Genomic DNA, 17,784 nt, shown 5'->3' with positions numbered 1-17,784 from the left:
TGCGAGAACTTTATGCTACAGTTGTTCATCTGATTCATGAGCTCTGTGTGTGTGTGTGTGTGTGTGTGTGTGTGTTACTCTGAACGTGAACTCTATCGGTGTCTGTGTCAGGTTCAGGGCTAGAATGAGGAAGAGTTAGATAGTTGCTTCATTGAACAGGTTGCATTGTTAGAGCTCCCATTGACTTTCCCTGGAACCTAGGAGGAAGATCAACAGAAGTGGAGAGCTTTATGGGTTAACCGGAGAGCTTCTGATGATTTTGGACGTGTGATATGAAACCTGTTGGCGTTGCAGGCACTTCCTCGGGACGAGGGGACTATTAATTAGCACACAGATTGACAGCGAAGGAGGGGGGAGGAAGAGAGAGAGAACAGTGAAAAATGGGAAGAGAAAGTGTTCGGTGAAATTGGTAACTCTGGCTGCACATTTGCTTATTTTAGAGAAGGGTGCAAGGGAGGCGTTTTCTCACAATGTATTTAGATCCAAACTTCCCGACCTAGCACCTCCCTTTGATCCCCTCAACTTGGACTTTTGTGGCTATACCAATTGAAAGGTATACTATTTACTTGCATGAGGGTTGAAAAGAGTGAGGAGAGCTGTTGTTGTCGTGTCTTACATCTAGAGAAGCAGTTCTTTCTGTAACTTCAAATAGGCATGACTGGTGAAATAATATGTCTAATGAATTCCTAATTTGAAACTCATTCCCTACTTGGACTGCCAAATTTATAAAGAAAGTAGTGTAATTAAATTTATGGCAACGTGAATTTGCCTCGCAAGTGTGTGTGGATTTATTTACCTTGGCATTGTTTGCAAGGAGCTTTCGAGGTGTAGATTAGAAGTCTTGGCAACGTTTTCATTGGTTTTGCTAGTTCTGAATGAGACGCTCAGGTTGTGGGTTCGAGAGCGTCTGCGAGGAGTGTGATAGCTTGGGAGAGTTGCGAACAGCTCCATGCACAAGTCATTTAAGGCCCAAATCCTGTACAAGCTTACTTGGGAGTAAATCAATGGGGCTTGCCTTAAGCAGACACACACACAGGTTTGCGTCGTAGACCGACTTAGGTGATAGGTTTTGGAGTCGATGTCGCCCTTGGATTTGAGCCGGTTCAGCTAGCGTTGGGTTCTAGATCGGCCTAACTCCCAGATTGCCTGGCTTCGCTGAGCTGCCGGAGTCTTGGAGCATCCAAAGCACAGGTTGCTATTAAGCCGGTGGAGTTTCGCCTTCACGCTCTCTCCTCCCATCCACCTTGAATGCTACTCACTCTAAGCACACCCAGTTCGCCAGCTCCAGCGCGGAACAAAGTCGAGAACCATGTATTTATGCAAGAGGGCTCATTTAAAAAAAAAAAAAAGGTGGCAGAGGAGACTGAAGAAGGATACCCAGTATATTCAGGGAAAAGAGCAAATAGTGCTTCTCCTCGTCCTTTTTTATTTTTTAAACACACGTGATTGATTGGGAGTAGCATTAAGACACCCCCTTTCTCTCCCCCCTCCCTTTTTGGCTGAGGTGATTAACACCATCCTGTGATGCAAAGAAGAGGGGTGGAGTGGGGGTGGCGGTGGCGAGAAGGAATACATACACGAGCACTGCTCTTCTTTGAGTAAATCTGTAAGCAGCCTGAGTCTGTTTAGAGCCAAGCAGCTCCATGAAGCCAGCCGCGATCTGAACCTGCGAGGCTTGAAAACCCAGAGAGAGAGAGAGCGTTTTGCATATTTTGAAAGTGGAGGCTAGGTGGAGCCTCCGACCTTTATTAAGCAACTGGCAGCCTACAGCATGTAAATACAGACGCCTCTGCCTTCCCTGCCTCCCACCCCACAAATCAAGCTATTCTTATAATCTCAGTTTAGAAATTCAGCCTCCCTTCTCTCATATTCTGGGCTTTCTATCCCAGTTTACCACTGAGGATATATACATATATATCTAAAATGAAATATTTAAGTCTTCTGACACCAGAAGAGAACATACACCCCTGGTTTTCTTTTCCTGTTCAGTATATAGATTCATCTTAAGAAAATAATATTAGCAGCTCTTTGGAAAATGCAGTTTGGAGCCACGGGTCACAGTCCATCAAGAAGTTCTCCTGAGCAGCCCTCATGACCAGAGCTGGTGCAGGCAGCAGGATAATGCCCTACCCCAACACATTAATTTTCATGGGGGTTGCGCAGGAGAACTTCCTGGAGGATTTTGCCTCTAGGATTCAGTGGATTGGCTGATCTGCTGCTGCTGCTGCTATACAGGCCTTGAATCAGAATGCACTAGCACAATCCATGAATAAACATAAATATTTATTTTTAAATGATCGTTCGCCTCTCTCTCTTTTTGTCTATTTTTCAGAGCCAGACAGAAAGCGACCATCAAATGGAGTGACAATCAGCACATAAAGGTAATCCCTTTTAAACCTAATGATTAAATTAAGAAATGTACGTGGCTGCCGAATAAGCAACAGCACAAAAAAATAGCAAAACATTTGCCTCTGAGAGACATTTTCAGACCCTTTACCTTTCGCGCCCTGGATATTAGGTGTGGCAATACCGCAGACATATGGTCGTAAATATATTGTTTGTGGAAGGTACAGTAGGTACAGAAACCAATATCAGGATTGCAATAAAAAGCCAAGCAGGTACAACGAGACTTCTTGGGGCATGCAGATTCGAGGAATAAAATGACTTTACACGGGGCTCCAAAGAGAGGATTGCAGTTTACGTTTAAGGCTGCAATCCAGTTTCCTGGGAGTAAGTTCCATTGAATTCAATTGGACTTACTTTTTAGTAGCCATGTGCAGAACTGAGCTGTAAGTGAATTATCGAAGAATCAGGGATTGGAGTGTGTGCTCTTCAGTCTCGGGATTATGGGCATCCTTTCATGGGAGCCTAGTGGGCTTCCTATATAGACACCCCCTTCCCTACCATGAAACCGGAGGACTTGTCCCGAAAGCAGAATTTTGGTTCGTAGGAGGTGCAACAGATAAGATCCACTCTCAGGTTAACAGCGCTTGTTTATTCCAAAGGAACCCCTTGCAGGATTCTCCGCCTTTACGTCACAACCATCTGGAGACCCATAAAGAGATTAGAAAACAAGCATGGCAATCACATCCAAATCTACAGGCCATTTATTAGAGAGCCTAGTTAGAGTTCAGGATCTTTCAAATAACGCAGATTGCTTTAAAATGGCGATTCCATCGTTCTCGGTGAATTTTTATTTTAAAATAAGGCTAACCCACTTACTGGAAATGCCTATAATGAAAAACAAAACAAAACCCAGCAACATGGCGGTGTGGGCAGTTTAGCATTGCCAAAGGCTGCATCTCCTGCTTAACCAAATGCGGTTTATTTTACGGACATACGGAATTGTAAAGAATACCTGGAGAGAACAATTGATTCATAGGCACTGTAGACATTCAGAGACGTCAGGGGTTTTCTACGCTGCCTTAACAACACCTTAGTCTTAAACACACGTAATTGGAAATCCCATTGAAAGCAACTGATAATTCTTCCATGTGAAGATATTTAGAATAACGTGTGGATTTCCTAGACACCTGCAAAGCAAAGGAGAAGCAGGGAGGGCGATCCTTTCTGTGTTTAATGATCAGCAAGGTCATCCTTGTGACGTTGGCTGTTTTCACGTCATGAGGGCTCCAAAGGCTATCGATCTGCAAAACGACACAGGTGTGTTTCTTGATCTACGTGGTAACTGATAGAGGAAAACAAGTCATTCTCCTTTTAAGTGCAGGAGGTGAATAGTAGCAAAAGTCCCACTGAATTCAATGGATCCTGAAGGCAGCGTCAAAATAAATAAGAGCCAAGGCTTGCCTCCTTAGCCAACTTCATTTTAAACGCATTCAGGCGCGTGTACACACGTGTATATATGCCAATGTGTATAGCATGCCCAGAGAGACCTCACGTTATCTGAATGTTCTTGTCTCTGATTTTAATGCATCAGCTCATAAGCCTGGTCTGTTATAGCACATGCCCGATCACTCGCACTGCTGCCTCTAGCTACTGCGAAATAAAGTGGGGGGGGGGGCAGGGCTTTGTTCTGTGTAGCTGCCAATTCAAAGAAGCTCATTAGACTTCTACAGACCATCAGAATAAACGTGTGTCTTTATACATATTGCTGCTCAACTCACTAATGCCGCTGGTACCTATGCAGCCTCATTTGGTTAAAAAAAAAGCGCAGCTCGCTGCACTGTACATAGGAATCCTCACCATTTTGTTCTGTCTGTGGAAAAACAGAGGCATGGCCTTCTCGTGTCGTCTTATATAACATGACACTGACGCCGTAAGCATGGTTTACCTGACTATGGCATTTCACGATGCATAATTAACAATACAGGGAGAACACTGAATGAAAACAGTTGTGGCTTGAGTGCATCGTCAGTTGTGAAGGTGCTTTGTTTTTGGAACATTTATAGGTAGCATCAACCTAGGAATCATTTCAATCAATTAATCGGGGACTTTGCCTTGCCATTACTTTATTTTGCTTTCCTTTTGCCTGTATATATGGCAGCATTCATCTTTAGCCGTTGACAAGTCTAATTTCGAGTATTGAAAGTAGACATTGGGAAAGTAGACATGTCTCGCTCCACAAAACCCCACAGATTTCGCCCTTCAGGGTAGTGACAGGCATGCAGGTTAGATACCCTGGAAAACACACAAGTATAATGCAAACACGTTAATATGGTGATGATGGCTGGTTGTGGTTGGTGTGTGGGTGTGGAGTGCACATACACGTAGGTATCGCACACAGGCGCGCCAGCACACACAAATACACAAATGTTGCCTTTTTTATATGTGAAGGAGAAAATAAATGCTAACTCATGCAGGTATGGCACATTGTAGGAAATATGCCTTTTTAAAATGCACTCTGAAGACTGTCCTCTAAACAATCCTGGACTATATTGAACAGTATAGTATATATTGTTTCCTTTTGCCCTTAACATACTATGCAACAGCAGGACTCCTGGTTCCTTTTGGAGTGTGGGGGCAGACATAGCTCTGCTGAATGTTTAAATATAAACTGCCAAGCGGTTGAAGTGCATTTATTAATTTGATCAGTAAACAGCGCAGCTCTCTGCCGTGAGATTCATTGTTTCCCATATAATCACGAGGGCCTGTAATGTTTGCACTTTACACTGGGAAGAATATATAAAATCTCCCTGTCCAAATTCTATAGCAGGAATTCACAGGGTAATGCCCCTTATGCCCCTTTCTGAATGCCTGCTGGGAGGTTAGGGGAATGGGGAGAAGCTGAACAGGGTGTTTATGAACCTTTCAGGATGGAGGGCTTCCCTGGGCATATTGCTTGCCATTGCCATTGCCATCAGCAGCGGTAGGAAGTTTGAAAAACAACCCAGAGTACATTTTCGCTGTGTTTGGACACATCTTCAAATGAAACGGGTGCATTAAAATTGGAAAGGAAAGCCGCATGTTCGCTTGCGCTGCGCTGTCCAGAGCTGGGAAGGGTCAAGGGAAAGACGGGAGAAATGCGCTATGTGTGAAAAGGGCGAGCGGGAGCGCGCGTCGGTTGGAGAGGGGGATTTGCTGGAAACAGAGAGCAGCTCGGAAAGGAAGAGAGGGAGCGAGGCTTGAGCAGCCTGCTCTTTGCAGCATTCGCCCCCCCCCCTCCCCGCGCGCGTAAACTGCGTTGTGCAACCTCCACGGTGCAAGTAGCACTGGCGGAGAGGGGCTTGTAGCCCCCGAGCAGGGAGTGAGAAGTGAAGCCATTTCCAAAGCGCCAGACGGGCAGAGCGAATTAGCAATGCAATGGCACCTCCGCTCGCGCTGCGTAAAGACGCGCGTAGATTCCCAGTCCCAGAAAGCAGGCCCTGCTTTAAGCAGTCATCGCAGCAGCAGCAGCAGCAGCAGCGAGCCGCGAGTGCCTGGCTCAGTCACACACATCTCCCTGCACAGCACATGCAGAGTCTGCCAGAAGAGAGAGAGATAGAGAGAGAGATGCAGGCAAAGGCGCCTCTCCTCTCCTTTCCCCACCCCGCCCTATTTCCATGCCGCTCCCCGCCTCCCCCGACCTGAAACGCTTTTATCTGTCCTTAGAGAGAGATTCCTCCCAGTCTTTGGATATTAGAGAGATCTGCGCTAGCAACGGGGAAGGTAAAAGGCCGCGATATATATATAAATATATATATATATTTCCCGCCCCCCCTCTCTCCTCCCGGTAGCGCTAGAGAAGGCGATCCTGTGCTGGTTGGGAGAGTAGGAATGGTGTTCCGAGGGTGCTGCTGCCGCTGCTGCTGCCGCCGCCGCTCTTCCCCGTGGCGCGGAGGGGGCAGATCGCTGATCGCTCATGCATGGCAATAACCGGGTGTACTTGAGCTTCCTCGTGACATCATCATTACCTTGGTCTCCCGCGTGCTCCGGGTGTACTTGAGCTTCCTCGTGACATCATCATTAGGCACTGCAAGCCCTCCAATGATAGCCCTTTTCTCCTTCTTTCAGACCGGGGGCAGCAGCAGCAGCAAGCCAGCCAGCCAGCCAGCCAGCCAGCCAGCAAGACCTGGAGCTCCTCATGCGCAGCAGCTCTGGGAATCCTGAGAAATCGTGGATCTGCCAGGTTGCTTCCTCCCCCACCTCCCCTTCAAAACCCGCAAGATATTTGCTGCCACCATTTGGTTAAAATAAGAATTTTTAAGAGCGCTCTGATGCATAATCCGCAAAAGGGATCAGGAGGGAGAGCTGGATCCTCGCACCACCACCACCATCATTTTGTCAATTTCTTCTGAAATGGGAGACACTCCCACCCCACCCCCCTGCTTCCTCCTTGCTCTGCGCTGGAAATTGCTGATGGCTTTACATCTTTATAGAGGCTAAAGACTTTTCGCGAAAATGAAGCAATTTACAATGCAAATAGAGGCCTGTGGAGGGATGGATGCTCCGCACTCTTAATAGCTTGATGCACCTTAATAGCTGGTTTTACTTTCTGATATTAAACAGATGAATAGTTGGTCCATCGCTGCCGGAAATCGCTGGCTTTAAAGGAGGGAGAAAGAGAGAGGATGGGGGTAAAAGAGAAAGAGACAAGAAAAGTTCGGAATAAAACTTTGAAGGCGACGGATCTACTTGGGATGTGGTATTAGAAGCACACACAAGTCCAGACACTGTGAAGCAGGTGACAATTGCGCTGAAAGGATGAATATTTTAAGGCACGGCTGGTGTTCTTGGAGAAGTCTATTTGCAGAAACAATCTGGATTCTAGAGAAGGAGGGGCGGAAAAGACCCTCCAGTCGACCTCAGAGCATATGAGGGAAGCGAGTTGTTATCTTTGGTTATCTAGCTGTATGAGTGTGTTGGTCTTCATAAAGCTAGATAACCGAAAGTAAAAACTCCTTCATGATCTTCGTGCTGCACAAGGAGACGAGAAACTCCAGCAAGAGACAGACCCAGCCATGTCAGGAATTCTTATTGAATGGCACCTTTTCTACAGCTCAAGGCGAGAGAGAGGGGACGAAATTCAGTGACATAGGAGTGCCAAATCTATCTGTACATGTATACATGTACAAGATGACAGGCACAGGATGATGAAGAGTAAACCATACGCTGCAAAGAGGATATGGTGCTCATGGTAAACAAATGCATGTGCAAGTTTTTGCTGTTCTGGGAGGTGGGGGATGATTAAGTTAATACTTTAAGTTCTGATGTAATTGTTTTCCAGCGGTTGCATGCTTCTTCAGAAGCAAGTTCCATTGAGTTCAATGAAACTTACTCCTGGGTAAGTGTGTACAAGACTGCAGTCTTTTGCTAAACATTGAGAAACCATTAGCATGTGTTTGGAAGCATAATGTTGTGGCCTGTGTGCTTTTAAAGTATTTATAATTTATTTTTAAGGGGTGTGTGAGGGGGTGTGCGTGTGTGTGTAGGGCCAAACTCTGCCTGTGAGACTTTTAAAAGTTGTGTAGTGTTGCTGGGTATGTTGTTATTCCAAGAGACGAAAGCCAAAGCCTAAAATAAAAAATAAACATTTGGATTGAAGAATAAGGCTAGGTTAATCATTTCGGTCTACCAAGGATCTGGTAGAGTTCCACAAAACTGGGAGGGGGGAGGAGGAAGCTGAAGGTTGATTACTATTACCATTACTATTATTATTTTAAAAAATTGGGGGGGGGGGGGGGAATCCACCAGCCGACCAGTCTTCTATTCAAAATGCAAGCACAGATGCTTCTCTGTTCCAAAAGGGTTTCCTTGAGGAAGCTACTGAAGCAGAAAAACGTGATGGAGACGAGACTGCCTCCGCCCTTGTCAAAGTCTTAAAAAGTAGTCTGTGTCTTATTCTGCGTCTAGTATTAGAAATGAAAGTGACATTTACGCCAAAACCCACGTGTGCGCCTGCTCTCTTCTTGTTTAAGGATGATCAGATCTATCCAGGAAACTGCTCAGGCATCTCAAACTGAAATAATTAGGACGTATATAGACCTGACCAAAAGAGAGAGAGAGAGAGGGGGTGGGGAATCTGAGGGGTCTGGTCTTGCCTAATTGATTCCGTTAAACGGAATGCCTGAGATGTGAACGGCTGGACGCTCCCATTCCCACGCTCGGGGGCAAGTGGCAAAGCTATGGGCCCGGCAGCCTATGACAGACAGCCCTGTGGGGGTTGCCTATGAAAAAAACATCAAGTGCACCACACCAGACTCATCTCCATCCCTTAAGAAAGTGGAGGCATTTCCCACCCACAGCCATCTGCAGGCTCCCAAGTGGGGACCCCAACTGTTCTGTAGCTGCAGACTGTCTGTTTCTGTTAATTCTATAACCACTGTTTCAGCTACTCATAATCAAATGTAGCTTTGCTTCTGAGATGGAAATTTTCTACAGTGAAGCTCACAAAACAAAAGTGGTGGGAAGCAAGGTGTTTATATATTTCCTGGGCAAATCCTCTCCCTCTCTACCAAACACCCCCCTCCCCAATATTTAATTTTAATATTAATTACTGTACTTTGCAATTTTTGTTGGTTTTTTTAAAAAAAGAAATTATATTTAAATCAGCTTGTTTTGGAAGTGCAGTCTTTGCCCCTGGGATGCTCCCAAGATAGGAAAGCAGACGCTTTATTTCTGATAAACTTCAGAGCCACCCTAGGCCAGAATACACCCTGTGCATATGTGTGTACATGTGTAACACATGTGATAGCAAATTCCTATGTGTTTTTAATCAGCAGTAAGCCCCAGCATATAAACTTGCAGCCAGTAATGACATGCACTTGGCATTTGAAAATAAAATAAAAGCAAGGATGTGGCTTTAAAGTAAGGCAGTGTGGCCTGCAGACATAAATGATTTTGCAAGAGCTTAGTTTTAAGGAGCTTAGCTTGTTACAGTACTTTGCACTGAATTTTGGATGGCGAGACTGTTTACAAAAGGGCCGTTTTGGCTGCTGTGCACGTGCCAGAGTTTACTACTCTAGTGACCAATGAACAGTCCCCTTGTTTATTTACTTTGGAAGTTCTGTTTGTGTGACCAGCCTCTCATTGTTAAGTGCCTTGCTGCCTTCCCCCCTCTTCTTTACTGCATGTCCAGGGGTGCTGTTTACCTAGGGTCATTGTCTACTACAATTAACATTTACATTACAAAGTGTGTAGTTTTCTTAAAGAGGTTCAATTAAGGTAACAAGATGTTGTCTGGGGAAATCTTTTGATTAGCAAAAACAAACAAAACAAAACAAAAAACCTAGTGGAGTGAAATTACTTTTACTTTGTGAAATGAGATCTTATTTACCTCTTGGTCTTTTCTGTACATTTGTTAAGGAAAGCACCTAAGGATTCCCCCCCCCCCTTTATGATATAATTCTGTGTTAGCCATTGTCACATCAGAATTGTTTTGTACCCTGCTAATGTTACATGAGTATCAATCAATAAAATACATTTTAATGTTATTTTATTATTATTTATTATTTCTCTTCCACCAATTTGACACCAAGTAGGTTAAGTTCATTTATTCATTATTATTTTTACTCCACATACTGTCAACCTATAACAATTGTGAGAAAAGTTCAGTTTGGTTTGTGATTTACAATATTTCAGTCAAAATGATTTTGTGGCAGTAAGGTGATATTTCTTTTGAGAGCTTGAAATAGCCTGCAAACATAAAGCTTAGTCCACAGAAGTATAAATATAATCTGAGCAGGCCTTTGATGGCTAGCTTTAACACTGGAAGAGCCCAGATCAAATTTATTTAGCATACCATTGCATTGTAAAACAGTTGGGAGTGAAGTTGCAGGCTTGCGTGAGTATGCATGTTAACTAGTGGGAACCAGCCTCATTCTTTTTTGAAAAGAGAGCACCAGATTGCTCTGCAAGGCCAATGTTAAAAAGGCAGCTGAATTTAACACCATCTGGAAGAAAAGATCCCTTCACGACTTTCTCACACCGTCAGACAAAACTAGTGTCTCTTGTTCTGAGCCCTTGTCTATGCAGCCATACAATACTGAGTCATTATACTTTTGCTGAGAGAAAATTTGAGAACACAATATGGGTAACCAGTGAATGACCAAGTTTCATTGTGCCCGCTTAAGTCGATTGAAACCTACGTCTAGAGCCATGAATGGCAGTATTGTTTTCCTCACTAGGGCTATGCTAAATGTCAGCACAGTGTAAAGAAAAACTTGAAGTCTGCAAATAACTTACCAGATCTCAATTATAATATTTTCCCACACTAGAACTAATATCATTGCTAGGCTGTACAATGCACAACATAACAAAAAAGCAACTAAAAAAAGGGGTCTTCATTTAAAAGTTATTTCAGGCAAGCAAACTCCCCCCCCCTTTCTTTCTTCCCACTTTGGGAGTTTGAATTGCTGAGGCAGAGCCTGAGTAATCCTTTCTCTAGAAGTTCAAGTTGCAAAACTGCTTCTCAAGTAATCTAGAAAATAAACAGCATATACAGTCTGTATTCTTAAAAAATGTTTCAGCTGGCTGGTTTCATAGTAATGATAGCCTAGAAAGTTTGCTGTGGTTAGCTCTCCAGTTTACTATATTTAGGACTTCTCTTTGAATATTAATCAGTTTGAGCTTGACAAACAACACAGTGTATGTGAGAGGAGCTTTAATGAGGAATTACAGGGGCTTGCCCATACAGGATTGGGTGCCACAATAGTGCTTCACAATGAAATACTTTGCTTTCATCGCTTTAAGAAAATTGATAATGATAACTTATAATGGACCTAACCAGTTCAGCCTTTGATTTAGCATTTAAAAGGGGCAATTGGTGAAATTTTAAAAAATAAATCAGCAGTTTCTGATGTTTTACATTATTATGCTGCTTTTGTTTTAATTCTTACTCTCTCCACTATTTTGTTCGCCATTAAGTTTTATTGTATTTTTTTCCAAAAAAAATTAAAATGCTTTTGTTGAGTATTCCAGCTATCAACACCATGAATTATAAAGGACTAATTAACTAGATGAATAGTAAAATGTGATCATAATGGATTACAAAATACTGTTGGTTGAGAGGAAGGGGTGGCAGTATGAAAATGGTTTACCAAAATGGTAAAATGTTTTCTTTTCTTAGGGTTGTATCCAACTATGCTCTACTTGGGTTGACCCATTGAAATTAATTGACATGACTAACTTGGGTACATTCATTTCCATGGGTATGCTATGAGTATGATTTATATTGAATACAACCCTTAACAATTATGGGTTAGCCATACTCAAAGTACACCCACTGGAATTAATGGGCATGGCTAACTTTGGTATAGTCATTTCAGTGTGGGTCTACTCTACTTGGGTAATAATGATTTTTAAAGGTTTTGAACATAATTCAGTTATTGAACTTCCAAGAGTACATGGCACTGGCCAGAGTCCTCAATTCACTAAGGTTGCAATATTATACTGGCCCATAAAGTTTGTGTTTCTAAATGTTTATTTGGAAGTATGATCCATGGAACCAGTGGAGTTTATTTCCATATAAAGGAACATAGAACTAGGGGGTTCATAGGGTGTCATAAGAGCCTCTCCATTGGCTAAAATAATAGTTGTCATCTGTGCATTTTGGGTTCTTTTAAACAAACATTTCATAAACATTTTTAATTTTACTCTGTTGCTTAATCAGTGTTTCTCTGTCAAGGAAATGGTGGATTTACTGGGATTTCTTGCCTGTTCCTCATTTAATTAGGGTGGGGCAAGAGGGAGGTTGTGAAGGAGGTAGCAGACAGAAAGTAACCCTAAGAAGAAAAGGGCATTCACATTTTGAAAATGCACATTATTTTTTAAATTATTATCTAAACTGACTGGGAGTGCATTTCACAATACCAACACATGTATATGATTTACCTTTTGATAATGATGATGGATTTTTGACATCTTAATACATTTCAATTGTGTGGGAATTAATTTTCTAGTGAAATATACCAGTAAGAGTTTCTTTCATGGACTTTGCCAAGACTGAAGTTTAATCCAAGACTCATAAATTGCTTCCAGCAGCAATTTACTGTTAACCTCAATGTAAACAAGGTTATGACTCTATCCAGTACTCTATCTGACTCTGTCCAGTTCTTTGTCTGAAGTACCTGTGTGGAAGTTGATGTGCAGTACAATCTTATGCATGCTTACTCATAAGTAAGATAGAGCTTATTCCCAAGTGAGCAGGTGCAAGGCCTTAGTCCCATTAGCTGCAGTGGAATTACACAAGATTACATCCAAGTCTTCCAGCTTTGTAGTTTAGGCTGCAAATCTGTTTTTTTATGCACAGTATGTTTAAATCAGGAAGACCTTCTTTAGTCACAGATTTTAGTGAGCCAAGGGTCTGATCTGTTTCAGGCCCTATGGAGAGATCCACAGATCACAGGAGGGACACCTTAGCTTGGGAAGTTCCCAGAGCAGTAACCCTTCTAGTCTGTTACCCCAAAGACAACAGCATACAACCTTGTGGCACCTTACAGACTAATTCTTTTGTCATGGCATAAGCTTTTGTGGACTGCAGACTACTTCATCAGTTGCATTAAGTGTTATTCTGATACACACACAAACACTTTGTGGGGTGGAACTGTAAGTAGTGAGGTCAAATGAAAATGGAATGCAGATAATCCAGGCAGTGACAATTGTGTTATTAATATTATTGGTTTTCATGTTATGGTTCTGCTATTATCCTAGGCGGGTATAAGCAGAAGCCTTTGTTGGTTCGTGGCTCTGGTTCCCCTTTCCAAAGCTAGCTGCTCTCCTGGATAGCCCAGAGGAGTGAGGGCTCCGGCTGGAACAGAGAGCCGTGTTGCTGTTGTTGCTGCTGAGCCTGACTCCATGCTGGTCGTTCCCTAGCACCGTGCAATGTGATCTTAGTGCAGCCCTTTATGAAAGATGCTGAAGATCATTGAGGGCAGGGAGGAGGTGGACAGACAGGCAGCTGGCCTGCTGAATTCCTGCCGCTTGTTGCTTAATGACCTGAGGCTACAAGAAGAGAAAGGAGGGGGGGGGAGAGTTACCTGCAAAGATGCTCAAAACCAAACCAAACCAGCACCAGACAAAAGAAGAAGGAAAGTTTTTTTTTGCTGTTTTTTTTGTATTATTGTTACTGCTTTGTTTGTTTTTTAAATCCTTCTCGTGAGCTGAGAATATCAGATTACTGTATTCTGATGCTTGTGTGCGTTTTTCTGGGGAGAAGGCTAGGCTAGTTCAAAAGAAGGTGCACTTGACTCAACCGTTTGAGGACGGATGCTGCTGCTGCTGCTGCGAGGACTGGCGTAGCAATGGCAGCGAGCGGGCCACTGGGCAGTACCAGGCTGCTGTGTGACAAGCACCAGTTGCCTCTCAGGCGCGAACAGTGATTGGTGTTTCCCGGGAGACGGGATGGCTGATCTCCTAGGCTGGCGCGTGCTCTCTCCTCCCTCTGGTGCAGGCTCTGCCTCTGCTAGTGCAATGCAGCGTCTTCCCTGTCCTCTGCCTTGTCAGGTTAGGCATGTCAAAGTTTCCCACCCCCACCCTGTACTCTCCCTCTCTCTTTATGCCCTTAGGTTGCTGGCCTTCCTTTTACCAGCCACTTCCCTTTGCAAAGGCACCCGTTTTGCACTGAATGTATTACTTTCATCTTTAGTTGCTCCATCACCACCACCACCTTCATTTTAAACACGCAACAATCTAGTCCATGGGTAGGCAAACTAAGGCCCGGGGGCCGGATCCGGCCCAATCGCCTTCTAAATCCAGCCAGCGGATGGTCTGGGAATCAGTGTGTTTTTACATGAGTAGAATGTGTGTTTTTATTTAAAATGCATCTCTGGGTTATTTGTGGGGCATAGGAATTCTTTAATTATCCCCCCCCAAAAAAATATAGTCCAGCCCCCCCACAAGGTCTGAGGGACAGTGGACCGGCCCCCTGCTGAAAAAGTTTGCTGACCCCTGATCTAGTCCTCTGATGAAGATCTTACAAAAGCTGTACCTCTTCCCATTAGATATCCCTGCAAAGTTACTGGCAGTTATTGCTCCTTTTGATTTGTTACTCTGACTCTGTGAAAATTGCCTCCATAGTTAGATGGGGTGGCTGGGTTTGGTGGTGGTGGTGGGGAGAACTTGGCACTTCTCATCTACATTTTTTTCATCCAGTAGCCACAGAGTGACACCTTTCTTTTAGTGGCATCAAGGAATCATTGCAATGTGGAGTCTTTAATAGCACCGTGGAAGCAAACTGGCTTTAATGGTAGTGATGTTGTTTTGTTAGATTGTCAGTTTTTAACACCGCTTCATTGGTTAAATTCCTCTTCAGAGATTCTTCTTTTTTTCCAGCCAGCTGAAGCTTTGGCATAGACAAGTAAAACATTTCTGATGCTATATAGGGATGTACACAGGTGTTTTGGCTTTGTAGTCATGTTTTTCAGAATGCAAGCCTTCAGTCCTTCTGCTTGCATGACAATCTAACACATTCTTAATAACAATGAAATGTCAGATAGGTTTTTAAAATTGAAGTTTCTAGTCCCTAGGACTGTACCCGTTTCCCAGCAAGCTGTAACATTTACAATTTGTTCCACTCATGGAGGGAATAACACCTACATATGTAGTTCTCTTTCCCTCCTCCAGTCTTTACAAAATGTAGTCTGCACTGGCTAGCTGCACCTTTGTTGCTAGGTACAGTAAAACATGTCTAGAGGTGGCTTAAAAAAATTCCGTGTCTTAAGTACTCACTAAAGCCAGTTAATAACATCATGCATGGACATTTAAACTTGTTGTAAGTTCCAGAGAGGATTAGAGGGAAATCATGCTGTGCGCAACTAATGATACCATCTTAACTCTTCAACTGGGAGTTAAATCCACCCACCTCAGTGTGGCACGGAGACTGCTTTCTCCCATGCCAATAGGCCAAAGAGGAAGGGAAGAAAGAACTTGACTTGAGTTTAAAGAGAAAACCAGTCAAAGAGCCTAAGAGGACAAGTACACATTTCCTTCTGGTTTCAATAGGGCTGGCAGATTGCAGCCTTCAATGGATGTTGGTCTGTTACAATAAGTCATACACCTGCTGAATTTGTCAAAGCAAATGTTTTACTTACACTGGCAACAATGGTTTGTTTCTAATGACTAATTGACTGATGTTGAGTGCCCAGGATATGGGCAATGCTAAATTTCTTATTCTAGAGGCAGCTGATGAGCTATAACTTGGAAAACTACCTTAATGGGCCTTCTAATAAGCTGATGAAGAAGCCAGAGTTGTATGTGTCTGTGTATCCTTAATTAGCCAAGGTCCAGAATATGGAAATAATACTGTTATTTAAGGAACTGTTGACATCAGCAGGGTCTGTTATTGTGTATATACTCTGTTTGTACAGTGTGCTTTTGTGAGCTTGAGTTTATTTTATTGAAAAATGGACACTCTGGAAACATACTTCTTTTAAAAAAGTAGCATTCTAATACCTGCTGGTATCCAGCTCTATTGCTCAGTGTTATTTGTTTTTAATTATAGTGGCTGGTTGGCTTCCAAAATGTTAAGAGATTCTGTTTGCAAAATAGGTAGAAGCTCCGGAAATGGTTCTACAACAGGTGTTTATGTGGCCACACCCATATATTGTACAGATCACATACAAAATTACCAGTATATGGGCATCTGTACACGCTGCATGCTGGAATAGTTCATACATTCTCAATTCCTCCATCTTGTGAAATTTTTTATACTTACAAGCAACATTGCATCTATTCACAATGGTCCATGCTTAGAGAGAAGACAGTTATTTTTAGTCTTGACTAATGTATGCGTGTGTGAGTGAATGCCTGTGTGCATAAATATGTCCAAATGTGTATTCTGGTAAATAGAAAGACATGCAGCTGTTGCTAAAATTAGAGGCCTATTTTGTTAAGAAGTAAGCAAACGCTATAACAGGAACCAACTACGTAAGTATTTCATTTCACATTACAACTGGAAAACACATCAATTGCTTCATTTTTTTAAAAAAAAAGTTTGGGGAGCAATTTGCACATTAGGACCCCACAACTGCTCTGCAAGCCAAAGACAGGCAAACAAGTTGCTTATCAGCAACAACAACCAGAGTCCTCAATCCACAAATACATATTTATTGGGAGGACATTTGCTTCCACTAAATGTATTTCAGGCTGGGATGTTAAGAAGACAATCCATATCACCCTGAATTCAGCAGCAAAGATCCCACTGATTGGAATAGTTGCAGACTGAATCCCATGTATCTGGAGATTAATCTAATGCAATGTATTAGATCACTTTGTGTACTTTATGACAATAGCATCCATTCTATGTACATATTGAAAATATGCCTGGAGGGCGGCACATAGGTTTAGCTATGGGACGATTGCCAGGTATTATTGGCCGTGTTGGCAACTGTCCCATAATACTTGTTTAAGCACAAGCCAAAAACAACAAGGAATCTTGCAATTCCTTAAGGACTAGCAATTTTCATTATGCCAATATTGTTTCAGTGCGGTGTTAGCTAGAAAGAAGGAGGTGGTAGATCCTCTTCAGTATCATTGATCTCTTCTACCATCATAAGTGTATTGTATTAATAGAACATGCTTGCTTATACTATTGAACCTTTTAAAACAGAAGATAATATATGTCATGAAGACACCACATGTAAATAACAAGAAAGCATTTCCTAAAATATAAAAAGGCCATAACTCAGTGGCAGAACACAGAGAGCCAATGTGGTGTAGTGGTTAAGAGAGGTGGACTTGTAATCTGGTGAACCGGGTTCGCGTCCCCGCTCCTCCACATGCAGCTGCTGGGTGACCTTGGGCTAGTCACACTTCTTTGAAGTCTCTCAGCCTCACTCACCTCACAGAGTGTTTGTGGTGGGGGAGGAAGGGAAAGGAGAATGTTAGCCGCTTTGAGACTCCTTCGGGTAGTGATAAAGCGGGATATCAAATCCAAACTCTTCTTCTTATTCGCATGTAGAAAGTTCAGTTCCTGGCATCTACACATAAGAAACTCCGCAGAGCTACTGTTAGTTCATGTGGGCAATGCTGAGCTAAATAGACTGAAGGTTTGACTCAGTCTAAGGCAACTTCCGAAAAATGGCATAGAAAAAGCTAGTTTATTTTATTGTTCTAAATCCACATCCATCCATTGGTAAAGCATTTCTAGCATGGCTTACAGAAAGATGGTTTACAGCAAGTATAGTGTCATGAATTTTAAAGCAAAACACACTTTCTTATGATTGTCCAGGGCAGCACAATATTCAAGAATAAAATAATTCGGGTTATAAAGAAATATTGTTAGCAAGAGAAGACATGGTCCTATGGTTTCCTGTAATTCAGATCTGAAATGCACCATCTATCCATGAGATTCTTGGAGGGAGGATGGAATGTATCTGCACAAATAACTCAATGTTCAGGAACAATTGTGAA

General features: G+C 42.8%; 1 long non-coding RNA gene across 5 annotated transcripts in view; it reads left to right on the top strand.

Annotated features, from left to right (window-relative positions):
- Window positions 1–17,784, top strand: part of LOC308458359 — a 121,261-nt gene that overhangs the window by 23,489 nt on the left and 79,988 nt on the right. For all 5 annotated transcript variants that reach the window (XR_013977273.1, XR_013977274.1, XR_013977275.1 and 2 more), the window contains exon 2: window positions 2,333–2,381. This is a non-coding gene — a long non-coding RNA (uncharacterized lncRNA). The remainder of the gene's footprint in view (window positions 1–2,332; window positions 2,382–17,784) is intronic.

Source organism: Podarcis pityusensis (assembly GCF_964106645.2).
Source record: "Podarcis pityusensis genome assembly, chromosome: 11".
In the NCBI taxonomy this organism is placed as follows: Eukaryota; Metazoa; Chordata; class Lepidosauria; order Squamata; family Lacertidae; genus Podarcis; species Podarcis pityusensis.
Note: the sequence above shows the minus strand (reverse complement) of the source record. Positions and strands in the feature narration are given on the sequence as shown.